The sequence below is a fragment of the Ascaphus truei genome, chromosome 4, assembly GCF_040206685.1.
Source record: "Ascaphus truei isolate aAscTru1 chromosome 4, aAscTru1.hap1, whole genome shotgun sequence".
NCBI classification, from domain to species: domain Eukaryota; kingdom Metazoa; phylum Chordata; class Amphibia; order Anura; family Ascaphidae; genus Ascaphus; species Ascaphus truei.
This window is the reverse complement of record NC_134486.1, coordinates 192,835,963-192,858,168: the sequence shown is the minus strand read 5'-3', so window position 1 is coordinate 192,858,168 and position 22,206 is coordinate 192,835,963. Positions and strand designations below refer to the sequence as shown.

Genomic DNA, 22,206 nt, shown 5'->3' with positions numbered 1-22,206 from the left:
TAAAAGAGTGTCATTTATGAAATGACCCAGAAACCCATTATATATACATGACTGGCATTCTGAGGTATCACAGATGACAGTCTATTGACATCTCTGGGTCAAAAATCAGACTCAGTGGTGCCAAGATATGGGTGTAACCCAGGTATGCTAAGTGGCATGGGCGTCAACCTGGCACATGCGCCCTGCCCACCGGACAGCCCTTTTGATCGGTCTTATGAACTGTGGGTAACTTGGCTAGTCGTGGGTTTTTTTGTTCCCACGAGGGAATTGGATCCACATGTTAAAGATAGCTTTGGGCAGTCTATAACTGTAGCTCCCCAGGTATCCCCAGTGTGATTCCTGAATTTTGATCCATGATGTAAAGATGCAAGACTTTGTTCCTGCACAGCAGCAACCAGTCCAGGAGTGAAGGGGTTAATAACAACATAACCACAGGACTTTTAAACCAAGGTTGCATTTCTGGTGCTTGCACGCAAAGGACAATTTCTTTCGTTCCCTTATCCCAGTAAGTGTTGTTTTAAGTGTATTCTGCAGATGTCGTGTGTTTGTCTATTAAGGAAATAAATCACAATTTATTTTGCAACTTGTTCTGTTCAATCAAGTACCCAGAAATATAAATGCGTTGATAAAGTTGGTGTCATCGTGACATCCCCACAGTGCCTAGGGGCTCTTGGGCACCCAAGGAATCAGGTGTCCACAAGAAGCTACCCTCCCACGTGTGTGAGACAGCACTGCCCCACTAAGGTGTATTCTTGGTGCACTTGATGAGATGAGGCACCTGCCGGGTTGTCTCCCACCTGGTAATACGCCACAGCAGAAGGTAGGATCCACTTATCCAATGACGGTTGTAGTCAGCGACGAGTCCATCTCCGCGTTGGGTAGTATCCAGCTGGAGGGTCCCACACTGAAGACAGTCTCTCATAGATGGTTGCTGGTCTGGTCCCAGACAAACGGAGGGCAGGATGCATCCGCGTCCTGGCTGTATCCCTATGCTGCTACTACAGGGGCAGAATCTCTAACTGATGGGCCTGTCCCTGCAGGAACCACAAGCTCTAGCGAGTCGAGGCCTAGCTGGTGACTAAGGGGGTCTCTGGACTAGTGCAGGGGTCACTGACACCCTGCACACACATACATATCCTAGACTTATGGTAGCCCAGCTCCGACTGGCATGCTCCTCAGTGCACAAAATGTATCTATTTTGGGACACAGGAGATGCTGCAGCCCTATTGACTGTACTGGGCCATGTGTCCTGCAGCCCCACTGGTTTCTGGGAGTTGTAGTCTCCTTCAGTCCTTCTCTATTGTCTGTGTCACAGGAGACAAGGGTTATTAACACCTTTCCCTACCGGGATCATTTGATTGAGCAAGACACAGCAGTAAAATAAATTGTAATTTATTCCAGCATTTGACATAAACACAAAGTACCACAATTTACACTGAAAACACACTTACAGGGAACGGGGCTAACAAAATAAATCTTCCTTAACATGAAAAGTTAACAAACAACCTCTGAAGGAGCCCTTTCCAATGACCGGGAGGTACTCATGAAAGTCCTGGAATGCAATCCCAGCCGCAACAGTTACGTCCTCAAAAAGCATGACTTAGAAAATTTCTTGAGTCAAAAACTCTGAAGCCGTCTCGCGGCTCGCCGGTTCCTTACAGAGCATTTTTTTAAATTTGCCGCTGATGGTTTGGCGCTTGGAATCTGAGGTCCTGATTGGCTGCAAGGTTTCTTATAGGTTTTAGAGTCCCATTCAGAAACCACTACAAACAATCAGTGCGTGGGAATTCTCCTGTCAGCCTATCACCGATTTGCCGGTATACTGAAGCCGGGTGAGTACAGATTTGGATTCTACTAAGGGGCATGCGCCAACCTGGCACCTCTGCCTCTTAGCATATCGAGCCCACCTGCTGTCCAGGCTCTGCAGAGTCTGTATTACTGTGTTCTGGTCGCTATAACCCTGCAGTTCTACAGGAACTTTACAGTCTATGGGGGATAATAATTAATGGACTTAAGTCCGGGACAAGGAGTGGCTCAGTGAGACACTGACTCTGGCACTGAGCTTGAAGCAAGGGAACCTGGTTCAATTCCCCGTGTCGGCTCCTTGTGACCTTGGGCAAGTCACTTTATCTCTCTGTGTCTCAGGCACAAAAATATAGATTGTAAACTCTACAGGGCAGGGACTGTGTCTGCAAAATGTCTCTGTAAAGCGCTACGTAAAACTAGCAGCACTATACAAGAACAAGAACAAACTATTATTATTATTATTATAAGTAAGCGTTAAGAATGTAAACAATATTAAAGAATCCATTTGCAGCATGCATCAATTGATGTCAATAGAAAGGGGGGGAAGAGGATGAGGTGGGGAGGGGGGAAGAGGATGAGGTGGGGAGGGGGGAAGAGGATGAGGTGGGGAGGGGGGAAGAGGATGAGGTGGGGAGGGAGAAAGAGGATGAGGAGAATCTGTGTGTGATTGTCACAAATGATATCATAGAGTGTTGGGCTATATCATTTTTTTTCACTTTACATAGCCACGGTCTTAATCGCCTGATCTAATTGGAGCATCATCTGCAGCTCTGGATGAGTAAAACTTTTGCTATAGTTAACAGTTAAATATATTTTCTCCCTGAATATGGATAAGTGGCTTTTAAAGGCTGGTGTAAATTCTGCAACTGCTAGCTCATCAAATGATGGTCCATCAAAAAAAGTACAAAAGTTGCACAACATTGCTTAAAATACTAAAACAACAGAATGTCCAAATGTGCAAATGGAATCTTCAAGTAGCAAAATAATAAAATATAAAGAGAATATCTTAAACTTGGATTTTCTTGGACAATAGTTAATCATGAGCAACAACCACAGTGTGTATTATGTTCTGAGATCTTGGCCAATGACAGTATGAAACCAAATAAACTCACGTGCCACTTGGTTACCAGGCATCCAAAACACAAAGATAAAGACATTGCCATTTTTAAGCGACATGAAGAATCGCAGAAGGCAAGTGCAAGTTTCATGAATAAATATGTGACAGTATCATCAAATGCTCAGAGGGCATCTTAAGAAGCAAAAAAGCAAAAAACCAGGCTCGCCACCGTGCAACAGTGTCAACTTCCAGCCGCAAGAGCTGCTCTGCCTCCGCGTCCGGAGTGCAGGGAGATGACACGCCTCTTCTCAGAAGCAACTGCGACTATCAGAATGTCCACTGTCTACGGAAGCCTCAGTTGGACAAAAACAGGTAGGGATGGAGCAACGCGTTTCGCCGTCATACACGGCTTCCTCAGGCTTTTATCTTTATTAAATAGTATTGTGTTTAATTAAATAATATATGTACTACCTTATCTCCTTTGAGATTATAGGTTCTTAGTATTGATATTGGCCATCATCACACCACCCCACTAGACGCATTCATGGTAGGGTTAATTAGTTCTTCATTTTAATAGCTTGTGTTCAGGATATATTAGAGGCGCTACTTAACTGTTCTGTGTTTCTTTTGATATATATATATGTAACGGGTATTCCCGGTGAATACTACGCTACTGCCGTGCTGTGTAACCTGCATGGCGCTCAGGAACCTAAGTCTCTGCTGTGGAGCCTGGGGGCCCAGACATATATCTCTAGTCTGTAGTGCAGCGCCTCCACCTGGGAGGACTCCCAGCAGAGTGGGAGAAGGCCCTCACAGGAAATAATCACATTAACCAAACAGTGGCAAAACAGAACTGACTTTACTGCATATAATTGGTTATCCACAATAACAGGTGTCCCTCCCAGGAGGGGGGACACTACACCTGGTGATTAGCAAATCAACTTCCCCCTTACACCGAGTGATTTCACCCCGTGTCCATAAACCCTTACACAATTGGTCCACACCCTTTGAGGGAGAAAACACATATGACTGCGCAGTCACTAGTCCTGTAACATTATCAAACAGTAAAGTTGGTGCACTTGCTGAACGAGGTTACCTGCCAAGCACTCCAGTGCTCGGACCTGCAATCGAACTTCACAAAGGATCGATAGTCGGACGAACACCGCAACCACCATCTGGGAAGATTCCACTTGAAAGGCCTTGGCCACGATAGCGACAGTCTAGGCCCAACTCGCTGGCAGCAAGCGTAGCTTTGGCTGGGTCGATTAAGAACTTGCTATAAAGTAAGGGTAATGTCCCTAACTGGGGCCGGTCCCTACAATACTCCGCTGTAGTGACTCAGGGCTATGTCGGGCCTAAGGGGCTACTTGCCTAGTGCAGAGTGTCACGGACTCCTGCACACTACCTCATTCGCTTGCAGCTCCTGACATCAACTGAACTGCGTATGCAATCACACGCATACGTCTATCCCTTGCAGGGAGATGCTCCAACCCTATTGGTCCACATGGCGTCACATGGGGCGCCCCGGCTACTCATGGGAATATGTCCCTAACTGATGAGGTCAGCTCCTTGCGCGCGTCTCCTGCACATGCGCAACTATGCCGAGCAATATTCACTGTGCCCGGCACTCTGAGCCATCCCAACCTTAACAACCCCATTGCGGCCTTAGCAACGGCCTGCCCGCGTTCCCAGCAACAGCTGTAATGCGAGAAGGGGGAACCTGGCTACATCCTCCCCCTGACGAAAACTCCAACGTCCTGTAATCTTTGTACATATTTATAATGTGCCATATTTGATACCCCATCGGTAGATACCCGCATACGAATATCAATTGGTAATCTGGCCTTTCTCCCAAACATCATAAAGTATGGAGTATAACCTGTGGATTCGTGCCGAGTAGGCATGGGCCAAAGCTTCCACATGCTTGCTCCACTCTCCCTTTTGGGAATCCTTTAGTGTGCCCAGCATGACTAGCAGTGTCCGATTCAATCGTTCCGGGAGAGCATCTCCCTCCGGATGATAAGGGGTAGTCCTTGATTTCTGAATATTCAACAGAGCCAATAGTTCTTTGATCAATTTGCTCTCAAAGTCTCGTCCCTGATCCGAATGCATTCGGTTGGGCAGGCCATAATGTACGAAATACTTTTCCCACAGTATTTTAGCCACCGTGGTAGCTTTCTGATCTTTGGTGGGAAAAGCTTGCGCGTATCGCGTGTAATGATCGGTTACTACTAGTACATTCCCTATACCCTTCGAATCTGGCTCGATACATAGAAAGTCCATACAGACCACATCCATAGGGCCAGAGCTTTGAAGATGCCCCATGGGGGCAGCACGAGTGGGCAAAGTCTTTCGGTGAATGCATCTCAAACAATGTCGGCAATGCTGTTCAATAGACTCCCTCATTCTGGGCCAGAAGAACCTGTCTCGTACTAAACCCAATGTCTTATCCACCCCCAAATGTCCATGCTCGTCATGTAATGATCGTAGAACTAAGCCTTGCAGTCGCCGGGGTAGGAAGAGTTGTCGACGATCCGGATGATTATGAAACGAAACTACCCGATAAAGGAGCCATTCACTAATTTAAAATGTGTCCCATTCTCGCATAAGCAGGCCTACATTTGGGGAAGGAGCTCATTTTATTAAGGAAGAATTATTGTACCGTAAGGCTTGTCGAACAGCTGCAATCGCTGGATCACTTGTCTGTGCTTGTACCAACTCCTTCCAATTGAGGATACTGTTTTGAGTTATGCCCATGCCATCAGGGTGACAGTAAGCTTTTGGAAGGCCTTGTGGTTGACAACCCAAAGAATCCACGACCCTTAACTCTGAGAAGGCTACTTTATTATTTACGATAGCTGCCGTAGAGCACATGGCCCTCATACCTGGTCCCGGGATTTCTTCCCAAGGCCCATCCTCTGAAATCTCATCTAACCCTGGTCTTCTAGAGAGTGCATCGGACCCTATATTGAGGGGTCCGGGTTTATATCACAGATAAAATTGGTACGTAGCAAGGGCGGCCAGCCATCTATGACCGGCCGCATCCAATTTAGCGGTTGTCTGTACATAGGTCATGGGGTTGTTATCTGTTCTGACCTCGAAGGTAACTCCGTAGAGATAGTCATGTAACTTTTCAGATATAGCCCATTTAAGAGCCAGAAACTCCAATTTATGAACAGGATAATTCTTTTCACTGGGGGTCAAACTCCTACTGGCATAGGCCACAGGTCGCAATCCATTGGGGTACTTCTGATGTAGTACCGCTCCCAGTCCATTGAAACTGGCATCTACATGTAGAATGTAAGGCTTATCAGGATCAGCATAAGCCAGTACTGGAGCTTCCGTTAAGCTCTTTTTGAGTACGGTAAATGCTTCTTCACAGGCTATGGTCCACCTATCCCAAAAGGTGTTCTCGGAGTATTCCTCTATTGGCTGGGTTTTTCTGGATATACTTTCAACAAGTTGTTTAACACAGCCGCTTGCTTTGAATATCCCTCTACAAATCGCCGATAGTACCCACAAAACCCGAGAAAGGACCTGAGTTCCATTACATTCTCGGGTCTCGGCCAATTTACTACCGCTTCTACTTTGGCCGGGTCAGTGGCCACTCCATCTGCCGATACAATATGTCCCACATATGTGACCGACGTTCGACAGAACCGACACTTGTCGCGCGAGAGTTTCAATCCTTCTTGACTCAATCGATCCAATACCTTCATCAACCGTGTCTCGTGTTCTTCAAGGGAGGCCCCGAATACAATTATGTCGTCCAAGTACACCAGACATTCGAGGACACATGTCACCAATCGTTTTCTCCATAAGCCATTGAAAAGGGGCTGGGGCACCATCTCCTCCTTCACACCATTTGCATAGACAGTTGCGGTAGTGTCTACAGGATCCACCGGGTACACTCTACCCAATCGTTGCCCTCATTCCAAGGACACTGTATGAAGTGACGTATTCTGTATGATCACCTCAATCTTCCTAGGAATTCTAGATGACCACTCCCGTATTTCTGGTACCATACGATATCCCCAATGGAGTTCCGCTTCCGGAAGGGTTTCTAGCGAGAAATATTGATCCTGCTTATAACGTTGGGGTAAGCGATCAGAGCCCACACACACTGTACTCCCCCTGGCGGAATCTTCAGTATCCCGGGTCCTAAATTAGAAATATCACCGTACTCGTCCTCATATGCCACCAGATAACATTCTTCTCGTAGGCCCGGGGCTAAGTCCAAAGATTCCAATGGTAGTTCACCGGCTTCTTTTAGGAAGTAACGAATCACGGACCGTACTATGTCTGCATTGGTGCCCAGTATGATGGGTGCTCTTGGGTGTTCTCGTACTTCAGGGCAGACCAGAGATTCCACCAACATAGGATGTGACTTGTTAGTGTTCAACTGAAGGATGTCTAACTTGACCGCCACTATTCCATCAATAGGGTCATCGTCTTTGCTCAGTCCCCACAAAGTCATCTTTTCAGCAGACTGCAAGGGCAGGTGGCTAAGATGTTGATCATAGAAGGGCCGATTTATTATGGTCACCTGGGATCCGGTGTCCAGCAAGGCTGAGGAGTAGATCCCTTCCACAACAATCCTGATTAGGGCCATGGGTCCTACTCGGCAATAACCGCCTGATGGCAAATTGTTAGTTACAACAGTCTCTTGGGAGTCTTCTGCGGCCCACTTAGGTAAGGCCGAGGAAGAAGAGAGAGCTTGCTTCACCCGTACCATGTAGGTTTGACTGACGGTATAGGGTTTCTGAGGATTAGGGCAAAACCTGGAGATATGTCCATTTTCTCCACAGTTGTAACAACGCATGCCCTGAGGAGATCTTGCTTGGCCGGAGAATCGTGGAGGCGATCGATACATATCAGGAACCTCTACGTCTTTCTTGATCCCCCGATCTTTAGGTATAGTGGTTTCTTTGGTATCCTCCTTGCGATTATCCTTGCCTTTCTTACGGGTGTGAAAATGCAGCTGAACTTCATGCTTCCTGATATACCGCATTAACTCCACATAGTTAGGGGGGGTGACAGAATCAGGGGCACCCCGCATTAACATGGCTGTGGAGTCCAACGGGAGCGAACACTTGAGTAACTGCTTGTATCTATGACTGTACACTTCCTTGGCCATCACAATCTTTTTAGACAGCAGAGTTCCTACAGACAGCTGGAGCTTGCGAGCGAACTCAGATAAGTCTACTCCTTCCTTTTGGTGAAGAGCTTTGAATTTCGCCATCAACTCATCTTCGTCGTCTTCACACACATAGGATTGCGTGAGCATCTCGACCACCTCTAAGGCCGTCACCTCTCCTTCCACTTCCCGCTGGTTCCGGACCAATAGCGCAGCTGGGGGTCGTAGACTCTCCAGGAGCCATTGCCGTTTTATAGCCTCGGTACACGACCATTCAGCTAATATTTGGACAGCATGATCCTTCCAGGTTTCAAATCCTTCTTCTCCGGCAGGTGTCGGCAGAGTCCCAGAAAAGAGCTTTAATTTCCTGCAATGCTGTGATTGAGAAGCGAGAGTTATAGTTTCCATAATTTGAGATGCGGATAGGTCCGGGGGAATTCCTCCAGAGAGGGGACCACGGTCAGCCCCTACATTAACAGTGGGAAGGGCTTGAGCATTTGTTGCATATGCATTCAGGATAGGAGACGACGGTGCTTGTCTCGGAGCCCAACTAGGGACTCCTTCAATAGCACTAGGGGAAAATGTCACTTGAGAGGGGCGAGAAACATGGGCAGGTGTACTACTCGGAATAGGAGCTATCGTCTGCCATATGCTACTACGATGGTCATCTGCAAACATGTCAGTAGGGGAATAGCGGTCAGCGGTGAATATCTCTCTTATTTCAGGTAGAACGGCAAATACAATGGAATAGCCTCCGGGCGGGGCCTCGGGACCTTGTAAAGTTGGTGGCACATGGTCCCGATTTATCTCACGCCCAGCCGTAAATAATATAGCACACAAGTCACAGGTGGGGTCATATTCCCGTGCCCCTACTCGCTCCAAAGGGTGAACCCCCAACGACATCTCTAGTAAGGCCCGTATTTTACTTGCTGATGCTATAATTGGAATGTTCCCTACAGCTACTACTGCACCGACACACTTTATTCGAGCAAATACCCAGTATGTACCTGGCAGATACCTGGAATGCGCCGCTCCTCACCTCTGACAAGCCCCGTTGCGTTTGCCTTCCCAGCCTGGGTTCATGCCTGGCTGACGGGCGGCTGATCTGTTAAATGATAATGATTAGGATTTAATAGGCTGCAATGCTTTGCGTGTCTACCAGATGGCATAAATTCATGAATTGTAATGCAGTATATATATATATACTGTGCAGTATTGCAGCCAGTGGGAATAAAATGCTTCAATCCCTGCCTGGAAAATAACCCAATGCACTCGGGCAGAAAACAGTCACAAACCTCAATACACCCGGGTATACCCGAATTCGTGGGACTAGCCGAGCTCGAATAAAGTGTGTCGCCAGTGTACATGACTAGAGGGTTCTCTGAGCTTGAGGGCCCACGCATGGACTTCCGGGCTGGACGGGGAAAACATAATGAACGATTTGGGGTAGTTATACACAAGCTACTAGGCACCCCAGGTATCTATCTCAGCAGCGCCTCCAAATGTAACGGGTATTCCCGGTGAATACTACGCTACTGCCGTGCTGTGTAACTTGTATGGTGCTCAGGAACCTAAGTCTCCGCTGTAGAGCCTGGGGGCCCAGACATATATCGCTAGTCTGTAGTGCAGCGCCTCCACCTGGGAGGGCTCCCAGCAGAGTGGAAGAAGGCCCTCACAGGAAATAATCACATTAACCAAACAGTGGCAAAACAGAACTGACTTTACTGCATATAATTGGTTATCCACAATAACAGGTGTCTCTCCCAGGAGGGGGGACACTACACCTGGTAATTAGCAAATCAACTTCCCCATTACACCGAGTGATTTCACCCCGTGTCCATAAACCCTTACACAATTGGTCCACACCCTTTGTGGGAGAAAACACATATGACTGCGCAGTCACTAGTCCTGTAACATTATCAAACAGTAAAGTTGGTGCACTTGCTGAACGAGGTTACCTGCCGAGCACTCCAGTGCTCGGACCTGCAATCAAACTTCACAAAGGATCGATAGTCGGAAGAACACCGCAACCACCATCTGGGAAGATTCCACTTGAAAGGCCTTGGCCACGATAGCGACAGTCTAGGCCCAACTCGCTGGCAGCACACGCAGCGTTGGCTGGGTCGATTAAGAACTTGCTATAAAGTAAGGGTAATGTCCCTAACTGGGGCCGGTCCCTACAATACTCCCCTGTAGTGACTCAGGGCTATGTCAGGCCTAAGGGGCTACTTGCCTAGTGCAGAGAGTCACGGACTCCTGCACACTACCTCATTCGCTTGCAGCTCCTGACATCAACTGAACTGCGTATGTAATCACACGCATACGTCTATCCCTTGCAGGGAGATGCTCCAACCCTATTGGTCCACATGGCGTCACATGGGGCGCCCCGGCTTCTCATGGGAATATGTCCCTAACTGATGAGGTCAGCTCCTTGCGCGCGTCTCCTGCACATGCGCAACTATGCCGAGCAATATTCACTGTGCCCGGCACTCTGAGCCATCCCGACCTTAACAACCCCATTGCGGCCTTAGCAACGGCCTGCTCGCGTTCCCGGCAACAGCTGTAATGCGAGTAGGGGGTACCGGGCTATATATATATATATATATATATATATATATATATATATATATATATATATATAATTCCTTTGTTTTTGTTCTGCACTTGCTATGGGTTGTCCGCAATCAGTATGTTTATCCACAATCTCTGGATTCTATTACCATCCAGTTAATTTATGCTGCACCTGTACTGATTAGCTGACACCCTATATCAGGTTCAGTCTTTTCCTGGTGGATCACCCTTTGACTTAGCGCTCTATGCATGAAACGTGTTAGGGGATCCGCCAGGACTATCCCGTCATATTTTTTTTATCAATAAATATTTTTTATGGTCACATAGTCTAGCTATTGCTTTCCTCCGGCTATGCACTGTTTTTTTTTCTACTTTGTGGAATCTCCGTCTGCTGATTGCTATACCAGGGAGCACGCCGGTGTGCTGCATCTGCTCTGCTCCTCCTTCACTTTGGCTCAGCTCAAGCTGGATGCTAGCGTTGGGATTGATGTGATCATATGTTCCGGAGCCCTTCGTGCTGATGGATTTCATGCCGGCTTTTCATCTGGACGTTTCTTGCAATCGTGAGTGTTTAGACAACAATTCCTGTGCTTACCTGCTTAGCCAGTTATCAGTGATCCTGTTATTGCTATATTTACGGGACATTTACCTCCGTCATACCCCTCCCCCCCTTGGATTTAGGTGGGTATAGAGACATTATCACGTTACTACCGGCATCAGTACATTTCAACACCATAGGTATTACAGAGGCTATATACCTTAAGGCAGGGTTGAGCAAACTTTTATTGTCGAGCCCCCCTTTTAATCCATGAAATTTCTCGGGCCCCCCGTGCCTGATGTAATCAAAATCACATGACGTGAGCGCACGTGAGCTGATTCAGCCAATGAGGGCGAACCAGCTTTGTAACGCCCCCGCCACACGTCTACAAAAACGTATTTATAACACAAATTACATCACTTAAAAAAAATATTATGATATTTGTCTAATAGCATCCCCAATTCTGCTGTATTATTAATCTCTCACTTCCCACCACATAAGGACCTCTCACCCCTCTTCCACAGTCTCATACTCCTCTCCCAGTCTCTCCCTCTCCCTGTATTTCTCACTCCCCCTCCAGTGTCTCTCTATCCCTCCCCACAGTGTCCCCCCCACAATCTCACTTTCTCCCTCCCCCTAGTGTCTCTCTCCCTCCCCCTTGTGTCTCTCTCCCTCCATTGTCTCTCACTCCCCCTTGTCTCTCACTATCCTTCCAGCCATTGTCTCTCCCTCCAGCCATTGTCTCTCCCTCCCCCAGTGTCTCTCTCACACTCTCCCTCCAGCCATTGTGTGTCTCTCTTCCTCACGCCAGTGTCTCCTTCCCTCCTGCCAGTGTCTCTCTCATCCCCATGTCACTCTTTCACCCCCCTCCCCATGTCACACTCACTCTCAACCCCCCTCCCCATCTCACACTCTCACCCCCCTCATGTCACACTCACACCCCTCCCCATGTCCCAGTCTCACACTCCCTCCCCATGTCCCAGTCTCACACTCCCTCCCCATGTCCCAGTCTCACACTCCCTCCCCATGTCCCAGTCTCACACTCCCTCCCCATGTCCCAGTCTAACACTCCCTCCCTGTTACGCCGGTGCTGCCCGCAGACCAGACCCGTCCCCTAAGCTGAAGGGGGAAGTGGTAATACATGCACCCGCAGCAAAGGGAGCGTGTCCAGAGTGTGGTATGAAGCGTTGCCAGGCCAGGTGTAGTAAGGTAGACAATACTTGCCGGTACTGGTTGTAGAGATAGAGTGATGAATGCCTTGCCGAGGTCAGGGAGTGGAGAGTGGAGATAGGTCATAGTCCAAGCCGTGTTCAAGGGGTTACCAGAGTGAGCGTTGTCAAAGGGGTGCCGAGATCGAGAGCCAGAGAGGGTGGTCGTACAAGCCGCATCAGAACCTGTGAAAACACTGAGAGAATCCAGAAGTACTTCCATACAGAGACTATGTCGAGCGACGAGTGATGGGAAGCACAGGCATAATAAAGCTGGGCAGGCCAATGGGAAAAGGGGGCAGGCCTGGAGGACTGCAAGGAGTCTTCCCTGATAGGAGGGAGGTGTTACAGCCCAGCTGAGTGTAATCCTTGATTTGCATGGAACTGTGTGATGCTTGGGGGCGACGCCTCACTGCAGGAGCAGTGGTTAAAAGTGCTCTGTTAGGCGTGTGCTCTGTAAGCTGGGAATGCATGCACATAATGTCTGGGGCTGGCGTGCGTGTAGGTGTGCATGCAGGAGGGCGTGGGCGCGCCCGGCGCTGAGCAGAGGACTCGCCGAAGGGAGTGATCCCGCGACGGCGGCAGGGGCGAGGACCCGTGGAGGCCGGTAAGGCTAGATTGTTTTGTGTGTCCAGGGGCTCGCTGCGGAGAGGGAGTGCTCTGTGTGGGAAGCGAGAAGAACGCCGATTCCTGACAGTACACCCCTCTTCAGGAACGGCCTCAGGACGGTCCAAGAACGGTTTCTCTGGAAACTTTTTCCTGAAGGACTTAAGAAGGGCCGGGGCATGAATGTCCTTTGAAGGTACCCAGGATCTCTCTTCAGGGCCAAAGCCCTTCCACTGCACCAAGAACTGGAGCTGACCCCTGGATAGACGAGAATCAAAAAGAGAGTGAATTTCGTATTCCTCGTTATTTTGTACAGTAATGGGATCCGGTTTACGAGTCTGATCCGGAAAGAAGTGACTGGAGATGAATGGTTTTAAGAGGGACACATGCAATACAATGGGAATCTTCATACTGGGTGGTAGTTGGAGCCGGAATGCCACAGGATTGATTTGTTCACAAATAGGGAAGGGTCCCAGGAACTTAGGTGCCAGTTTAGGAGATGGTAACTTGAGGTGGATATTCCTAGAGGAGAGCCATACCAAATCCCCTGGTTTGTAACTGGGCGCCGAACGACGATGACGATCGGCCTGTAGTTTCGATCTGCGGGAGGAGTTGAGAAGGGTAGACTGAATCCTGGACCATGCGGTTTGGAGGGAAGAAATGCGTTCATCTACGGCTGGTACTCCAGAAGGAATGTTGGGGATGGGAAGACAGGGAGGGTGGAACCCATAATTTATAAAGAAGGGTGACTCCCGGGTGGACTCGTTTTTTGCAGAATTGACGGCATACTCTGCCCAAGAGAGGAGTTGAGCCCAATCATCCTGGAAATCGGATATAAAACATCTCAGGTACTTCTCCAGGGATTGATTGATTCTCTCCGTTTGTCCATTGGACTGAGGATGATAGGCGGAAGAGAAGGAAGAAGAGATGCCCAATCTCTTCGTGAAAGCTCTCCAAAATTTGGATACGAACTGAGAACCTCTGTCAGAAACAATGGACGAAGGGATACCATGAATCCGGAAAAACTGCTCCGTAAAGATATCAGCAAGGGCGGGGGAGGTGGGTAATCCTTTAAGTGGAATGAAATGGGACATCTTCGAGAACCTGTCCACGACCACCAAGATAGTGTTCATTCCTCTGGACTTGGGCAACTCCACGATGAAGTCCATAGAAATGTGGGACCAGGGGCGGTTGGGAACTGGAAGGGGTAACAGAAAACCCTGATGCTTTTGACGGAGAGTCTTTATTTGAGCGCACGTGGGGCATGCGCAGGTAAACTCCAGAATATCTTGAGACATCCTTGGCCACCAGAAATTCCGACGAATGACATCAGTAGTCTTCTTAAAACCTGGATGACCTGCAGATTTAGAGGAGTGACCCCAAGACAGGATCTCTGGAACAAATTTGGATGGTACAAAGAGTTTGTTGTCAGGAACGAACAAGTCCTTGGGAATGCGTCTCTGGGAGTGCAAAATCTTGTCAAGATTCTTGAACGTAGACGTGGCAAGAATCCTCTCATGTGGAAGGATAGTCTCCAACGACTCCTCTGGCCTCCCTTCAGAAGAATGTATTCGGGAGAGTGCGTCTGCCTTTACGTTCTTGGTCCCGGGTATATAGGACAGGTGAAAATCGAATCGAGAAAAAAACAGAGCCCAACGAGCCTGTCGTGGACCAAGGCATCGAGCGTTCTCTATGTAAAGAAGGTTCTTGTGGTCTGTGAGAATAGTAAACGGCTCTTTTGACCCCTCCAGCAGGTGTCTCCACTCTTGAAGAGCCATCTTCACGGCCAGAAGTTCCCTGTTACCCACGTCATAATTCCTCTCGGCAGACGAGAATTTCTTGGAAAAATATGCACAGGGATGTAACTTATCGTGGGGCGTGGGTCTCTGGGAGAGAACGGCACCAGCGCCGCAATCAGAAGCGTCGACCTCCAGGACGAAGGGAAGTTCGATGTTGGGATGACGGAGAATAGGTGCAGATATAAAGGCTTCCTTGAGTGTCTCGAAGGCGGAGATGGCCTCGGATGACCAAGCAGAAAGATCAGCTCCTATTTTGGTGAGCGCAGTGAGGGGTGCCACAATGGTGGAAAAACTCCGTATAAACTTACGATAGTAATTAGCGAACCCTAAAAAACGTTGTATGGCCTTGAGAGAATTGGGTTTTGGCCATTCAGTGACAGCTTGAAGTTTACCGGAGTCCATCATAAACCCCTCATCGGAAATTATATACCCCAGGAACGGAGTAGAGGTCGTATGAAAGGTGCACTTCTCCAGTTTGGCGTACAAATGGTGTTCACGGAGATGGGAAAGGACGTAGGAGGTGTGGCGTATATGGTCCTGGAGATCTTTGGAAAAAATCAGGATATCATCCAAGTATACAATAACAAAAATATTGAGTACCTTACGAAAGACGTCGTTGATGAAATCCTGGAACACAGCGGGAGCATTACATAAGCCGAAAGGCATTACCAGATATTCGTAGTGTCCACTACGTGTGTTGAAGGCCGTCTTCCATTCATCCCCCTTCCTGATGCGCACCAGGTTATAGGCACCACGCAGATTCAACTTGGAAAACATCTTGGCCCCCTGTAATTTATCGAACAGTTCGGTAATAAGGGGAAGGGGGTAACGATTTTTAATAGTTATCTGGTTTAAACCCCTGTAGTCGATGCAAGGCCTCAACGACCCGTCCTTTTTCTTGACGAAGAAAAACCCAGCACCTGCTGGGGAATTGGAGTGACGAATAAAGCCTTTCTTGAGATTCTCCTGGATATATTCATCGATAGCGTGAGATTCTGGTAACGACAAGGGGTAGGTCTTGGACTTGGGTAGGGAGTAACCAGGAACTAGATCGATTGGACAATCGTAAGTCCTGTGTGGCGGCAAGAGGTCTGACTATACCTTATTAAAAACGTCCCGGAATTGATGGTAAACGGAAGGTAGAATAACTTCAGGAACAGAGGTATTGGCCAGCAGTTGATGAGTCTCGCCTGACCTCGACCTCCAGGAAATGGGAGCGGAGGCAGTCCAGTCAAAGAGAGGATTGTTAAGCTGTAGCCAAGGAAGACCAAGCGTGATGGGTATCCCAGGAGCGTAAATGGCATCGATAACTAAGGTCTCCTTGTGCAGATGTGAAGACAGAAGCAAGGGAGCCGTCTCTAAGGAGATGTGGGCCGGGGTAAGAGGACGTCCATCGATACCGACGAGTGCGATGGGAACCTTCTTTCTCACTAGTGGTATACGGTTTACCCTGGCGAATTCAAGTTCCACGAAGTTTCCTCCAGCTCCTGAGTCAATGAAAGTGGCGGTAGAAGTCTTGAACGTATCGTCTGAAGAGAAGACTGGAAATGTAAGTTTCTTAGGGAGTTCATTTTTTTGAAGGGGACGTGGAGACATTACACCCAGAGAGGGCCCCTCTGTACTCACTGGGTGTTCCCGTTTCCCATTTCCCGGACAGGTGGACACTCCCGAACCAGATGTTCCATGGATCCGCAGTAGAAACACAATCCCCCGGCGTGGCGGAACTGCCGTATCGGTGTGCGGATGCGTTGTACCCCCAATTGCATTGGCTCTGGCAACTCCAGTGCAGGACGAAGAGGTGTGGTAGTACTTGGGGGAGCAGGAGTGCTGCTGAGAGTACTGGGGAACGGAACTTGAAAGTTATGAAAGCGAGTGCGCTGACGCTCTGAGCGGCGTACCTGGATGCGTTGATCCACTCGGATGGCCAAATCAATCAGGACCTCCAGTTGATCCGGCCTGGATTGGCGAGAGAGTTCGTCCTTGATGGGATAAGCAAGGCCTTGCCAGAATACTGAGACGAGAGCCTCTTGTCCCCAGTTAGTCTCGGCTGCTAGAGTCCGGAATTCCACATCATACTGTGTCACCATCCGCCGTCCCTGAGTGATCTGAAGGAGAGAAACAGATGCCATCTCCTGACAAGCGGGGGAATCGAATACCCGTTGAAACTCGGCTTTAAATGCCGGGTAATCTTGGGTAAGGTCAGAACATCGCTCCCAAACCGGGGAAGCCCAAGCCAGGGCGCTGCCAGTGAGGAGGTTATAAATGTAGGCTACCTTCTTGCGATCAGTATTGTAGAGATGGGGGGCCATTTCAAACTGCACCTCACACTGGTTTAGGAAACCCCTACAATCTTGCGGTTCACCTGCATAAGGCTTGGGGGGAGGAATCCTTACATCTGAGCTGCTAACTGCGCTTGTGGAGTGGGGGCTTACATCTGGCGGGGTCGCGGTCGGTACCCTGTCTGAGAGTACTGCGACCTGGCGTGTAAGTGCCACAATTTGATCTGCCATGGCCTGGTTTTGCTGAAGCAGATTAGAGAGAAACTGCTGTAGTTCGGTCTGGTCTGCGTCTTGTGGGCTCGACATAATGTTACGCCGGAGCTGCCCGCAGACCAGACACGTCCCCTGAGCTGAAGGGGGAAGTGGTAATACACGCACCCGCAGCAAATGGAGCGTGTCCGGAGTGTGGTATGAAGCGTTGCCAGGCCAGGTGTAGTAAGGTAGACAATACTTGCCGGTACCGGTTGTAGAGATAGAGTGATGAAGCCTTGCCGAGATCAGGGAATGGAGAGTGGAGATAGGTCGTAGTCCAAGACGTGTTCAAGGGGTTACCAGAGTGAGCGTTGTCCAAGGGGTGCCGAGATCGATAGCCAGATGGGGTAGTCGTACAATCCGCATCAGAACCTGTGAAAACACTGAGAGAATCCAGAAGTACTTCCATACAGAGACTATGTCGAGCGACGAGTGATGGGAAGCACAGGCATAATAAAGCTGGGCAGGCCAATGGGAAAAGGGGGCAGGCCTGGAGGACTGCAAGGAGTCTTCCCTGATAGGAGGGAGGTGTTACAGCCCAGCTGAGTGTAATCCTTGATTTGCATGGAACTGTGTGATGCTTGGGGGCGACGCCTCACTGCAGGAGCAGTGGTTAAAAGTGCTCTGTTAGGCGTGTGCTCTGTAAGCTGGGAATGCATGCACATAATGTCTGGGGCTGGCGTGCGTGTAGGTGTGCGTGCAGGAGGGCGTGGGCGCGCCTGGCGCTGAGCAGAGGACTCGCCGAAGAGAGTGATCCCGCGACGGCGGCAGGGGCGAGGACCCGTGGAGACCGGTAAGGCAGGATTGTTTTGTGTGTCCAGGGGCTCCCTGCGGAGAGGGAGTGCTCTGTGTGGGAAGCGAGGAGAACACCGATTCCTGACACTCCTCATGTCCCAGTCTCACACTCCCTCCCCATGTCCCAGTCTCACACTCCCTCCCCATGTCCCAGTCTCACACTCCCTCCCCATCTACCAGTCTCACACTCCCTCCCATGTCCCAGTCTTACACTCCCTCCCCATGTCCCAGTCTCACACTCCCTCCCATGTCCCAGTCTCACACTCCCTCCCCATGTCCCAGTCTCACACACACTCCCCATGTCCCAGTCTCACACTCGCTCCCCATGTCCCAGTCTCACACTCCCTCCCCATGTCCCAGTCTCACACTCACACCCCCATGTCCCAGTCTCAAACTCCCTCCCCATGTCCCAGTCTCAAACTCTCTCCCCATGTCCCAGTCTCACACCACCATGTCCCAGTCTCACACCCCCATTGTCACGGTAGCTTGTGATAGGTTATAATACACACCAAAATATCTGGGTTGAATTGAACATGACTTAGATATAATAAATATAGTTTATTCCTTAAAGAAGGTGAACACACAAGATGATACAAATAACAGACAAGAAATAGACACTTACTTAAGGGTTGGACAATGAAGCATTTTAACACCCGATTGGATCACTGCGCTATGACAGGCATCTAGAGGGAATTAACCCCTCAGCAGGTACTATTACCTTATATACCATTTAGTCTGCAGTCACTCTGCTTAAGCAAAGAGCTTACTGATATGGATAAGCAGAGCCACTCAAGACTATCTACATACATATTTCTACCATGGATACTCTCAGTAGCTCTGCTTAGAGCAAGTAGGTTTATACCTGATGACATTGTATCAGTGTACACATTAGCCACTGCCCTATCTAGTAAGTGACCCTGTGTGTTTACCTTGAGACCACGTGAGTACATTGATTTATCCTATCCTTTAACCAGGGTTGTTAACATTATATATACATTTGACCCTGATTTGAGCATATGCTTTTTGGGGTACTTAACCCTTCACCGCACAACAGCTTAACCTGGTTTGACCTACTGCACTTAACATTGATCTGATCCGGATTTGCACATAAGACAGACCTGGGTGTTTAACAATAGTCATTATTATCTGACATATGAAGGTACATTATTACCCCGTATTTTAACATCCTATTAGGATTTTTCATGTATACCCTTAAATACACTGGTATATAATTAGGATGTTCATCACCATGTGAGTGGTCTCTGGCACATGATATGATTTCCTACCTGGAGTAATATCATACTGACCACCATTTAGTTTTGATTCCTCCCTTCATACCTACGTTTGGGGGAATCATATATATACCATATTAGAATTTGTGTTATTTGTTTGTTGTGTCAGTCAGTCCAATTTTATTTTATTATCTTGTAAACCATTAGAGAATATTTTTAAATTACATCATCATTACACAACAAGGTGCGCTAACATAGGGGCCTTTTCTTCTCCTTCCTTGTTCTAACACAAGGTTCAGTTCATATCTAACTCAGCCCTAGCACCCAGTTTTCCCTAAGTGACTGTTGCAGTAGTGACCACCAACTCCCCTTCCCCTTGAACTTATATTCACAAGTAAACATAACAAAGGCTATAGTTTATTTAAAATACAATATAAGTATTAGAAAATACAATTTCCAAAAAAGAACAATCGTTTTTTTAAATTAACATTATCACAGAAAAAAATCACATACAGTACATCATCGCAGACTCATATGTAAATAATTGGGACAAAGTATCTTGGTTTTAATTAGTTAATAATAATAGCATGTTCTTGTATAGCACTGCTACTTGTACACAGCGCTTTACAGAGACATTTGGCAGGCACAGGTCCTGCCTCATGGAGCTTACAATCTAAGTTTTTGGTGCCCGAGGCACAGGGAGATAAAGTGACTTGCCCAAGGTATTGTATTGTATGTCTTTATTTATATAGCGTCATTAATGTACATAGCGCTTCACAGCAGTAATACATGTGGTAATCCAATAAATAACAGATAATATAAATAACAGATCATGGGAATAAGTGCTTTAGACATTAAGGAAGAGGAGTCCCTGCTCCGAGGAGCTTACAGTCTAATTGGTCACAAGGAGCCGACACCAGGAATTGAACCAGGCTCCCCTGCTTCAAACTCTCACTGCCAGTCAGTGTCGTTACTCACTGAGCCACTCCTTCTCCCCTAGTTGGTTTTAATTAGGTATTAATGCAGCTTTATGACAATGTAGCACTTCAAAATCACCTACAGATGTAGTTTGACTAATCTCCCCAGTGACAAGGGAAAAATTACAGTTTGTCACGGAAACGTGTAAGGTGCAGCTTTAGCCAGCCACAGCAGCAACATTAAAGCTGCAGTCCAAGCAATATCCTACATGTGTGTTTTTTTTTTTAATAAATAAGTTCTGTACTGTGAGAAAATATTTTTAGCATTTTTTTAAACAAGAAATTACATTTTTAATGTATTATAATGTAACAAGCTACTACAACTCCCAGCATGCCTCGGCGGGCCGCCGCGCCTGGACGCCGGGGGCACGGGTTTCTGCCGGGTAATGTAGTTTTAAGCAGGTGGTCGCTTCGCCATTGCTGTGGCTGGGACTGTAGAAGCTCCCGAGCGCTCCCACCAGCGGCCTTTCCTGTTCGGGGTGAGCGAGGGCACGGCCAGCGGCAAGTCCACCGTGTGTGAGAAGATCATGGAGTTGCTGGGGCAGAACGAGATGGATCACCGGCAGAGGAAGGTGGTCATCTTAAGTCAGGACCAGTTTTACAAGGTGCTCCGACCCGAGCAGAAAGCCAGAGCTCTCAAGAGGCAGTACAACTTCGACCACCCAGATGCGTTTGATAATGATTTGATGCAGAGCACGCTGACCAGTATCCTGGACTGGCAGACAGTGGATGTTCCGACTTATGAATTTATCACTCATTCTAGGCTGTCACAGACCACCACAGTGTACCCCGCAGATGTGCTGCTTTTCGAAGGGATCCTCGCCTTTTATAACAAGGAGATCAGGGACATGTTCCAGCTCAAACTTTTCGTGGACACAGACTCTGACGTCAGGCTGTCCCGCAGGGTTCTGCGCGACATGAAGCATGGGAGGGACCTGGAGCAGATCCTCACTCAGGCCTCGTTCAGGGTGCCAGAGGCAGGAGTTGGAGGGAGGGCGTTCGGGAGGGAGGGCGGCAGTCTGCTGGGCGATGTGTGTTCATCCTCCCAGCAGACTTTTTCAGGAGTTGAGGAGGCGGGTAGGGGGCGGGGCTATAGACGGCAGGTTAGGGATCCAAGTTGCAGTCTTGAAATCATTCTCAAGAATGATTTCATTGGCTGCCTAGGTCCCAGTGACGCTGCTGCAGCTTCAAAAAACGAATTTTTTGTTTATTGAAACTGCAGCCAGCGTCAACTCCCTACTTCGGAGACAGTGCAGCTGCTACCCTGACACCCAGTATTCAATTTGAATACATTGTGTCCCACGGCAGCTCGCACGTCAGCACGCCCTCCCTCCGAAGCCTGCACCCTGAATGAGGCATCAGTACACCACCTTTGTGAAGCCGGCCTTCGAGGAGTTCTGTCTGCCGACGAAGAAATACGCTGACGTCATTATCCCACGAGGGGTGGATAACATGGTTGCCATTAACCTGATTGTACAGCACATTCAGGACATCCTGAACGGGGATATCTGCAAGTGGCAGCAGGGGGCCGTGAATGGCCGTTATCAGAAGAGGACCTTACCGGGGCAGGGGGATTCTGGAGGGGTGCTGGTGCCGGGGAAACGCACTCACCTGGAGTCCAGCAGCCGCCCGCACTGATCCCCCATCTTCTGCCCGGATCATGTTACAGGTACTGTCCCACATGGCAGCGTCCGGTCAGCGAGGCCCCTCTGCCTCGCCCCAGTCCCTGTTCTGGCTCCCTCACTCCTCCGCCCGTGTGTCAGAGCAAACCAGACACTTTCTTTTTTCCTTCCATTTCTTGGCCCAAGCATCAGGCCCATGAAGAGGACACTGGGAACAGACCCCGATAGGGTGAGGATTTGCCCCCCCCCCCCTTCCAGCAGAGAAGAGGGTAACCGAACCAAGCAGGTGGGCTTCTTTAACCCTTTCTGCGCCCGACGGCCATTGAA

General features: G+C 48.7%; 1 pseudogene; it reads left to right on the top strand.

Moving 5' to 3' along the window:
* Positions 1 to 11,091: 11,091 nt before the first annotated feature.
* On the top strand, positions 11,092 to 21,918 carry LOC142492349 (uridine-cytidine kinase 1-B pseudogene; annotated as a pseudogene).
* The last annotated feature ends 288 nt before the right edge of the window (positions 21,919 to 22,206 follow it).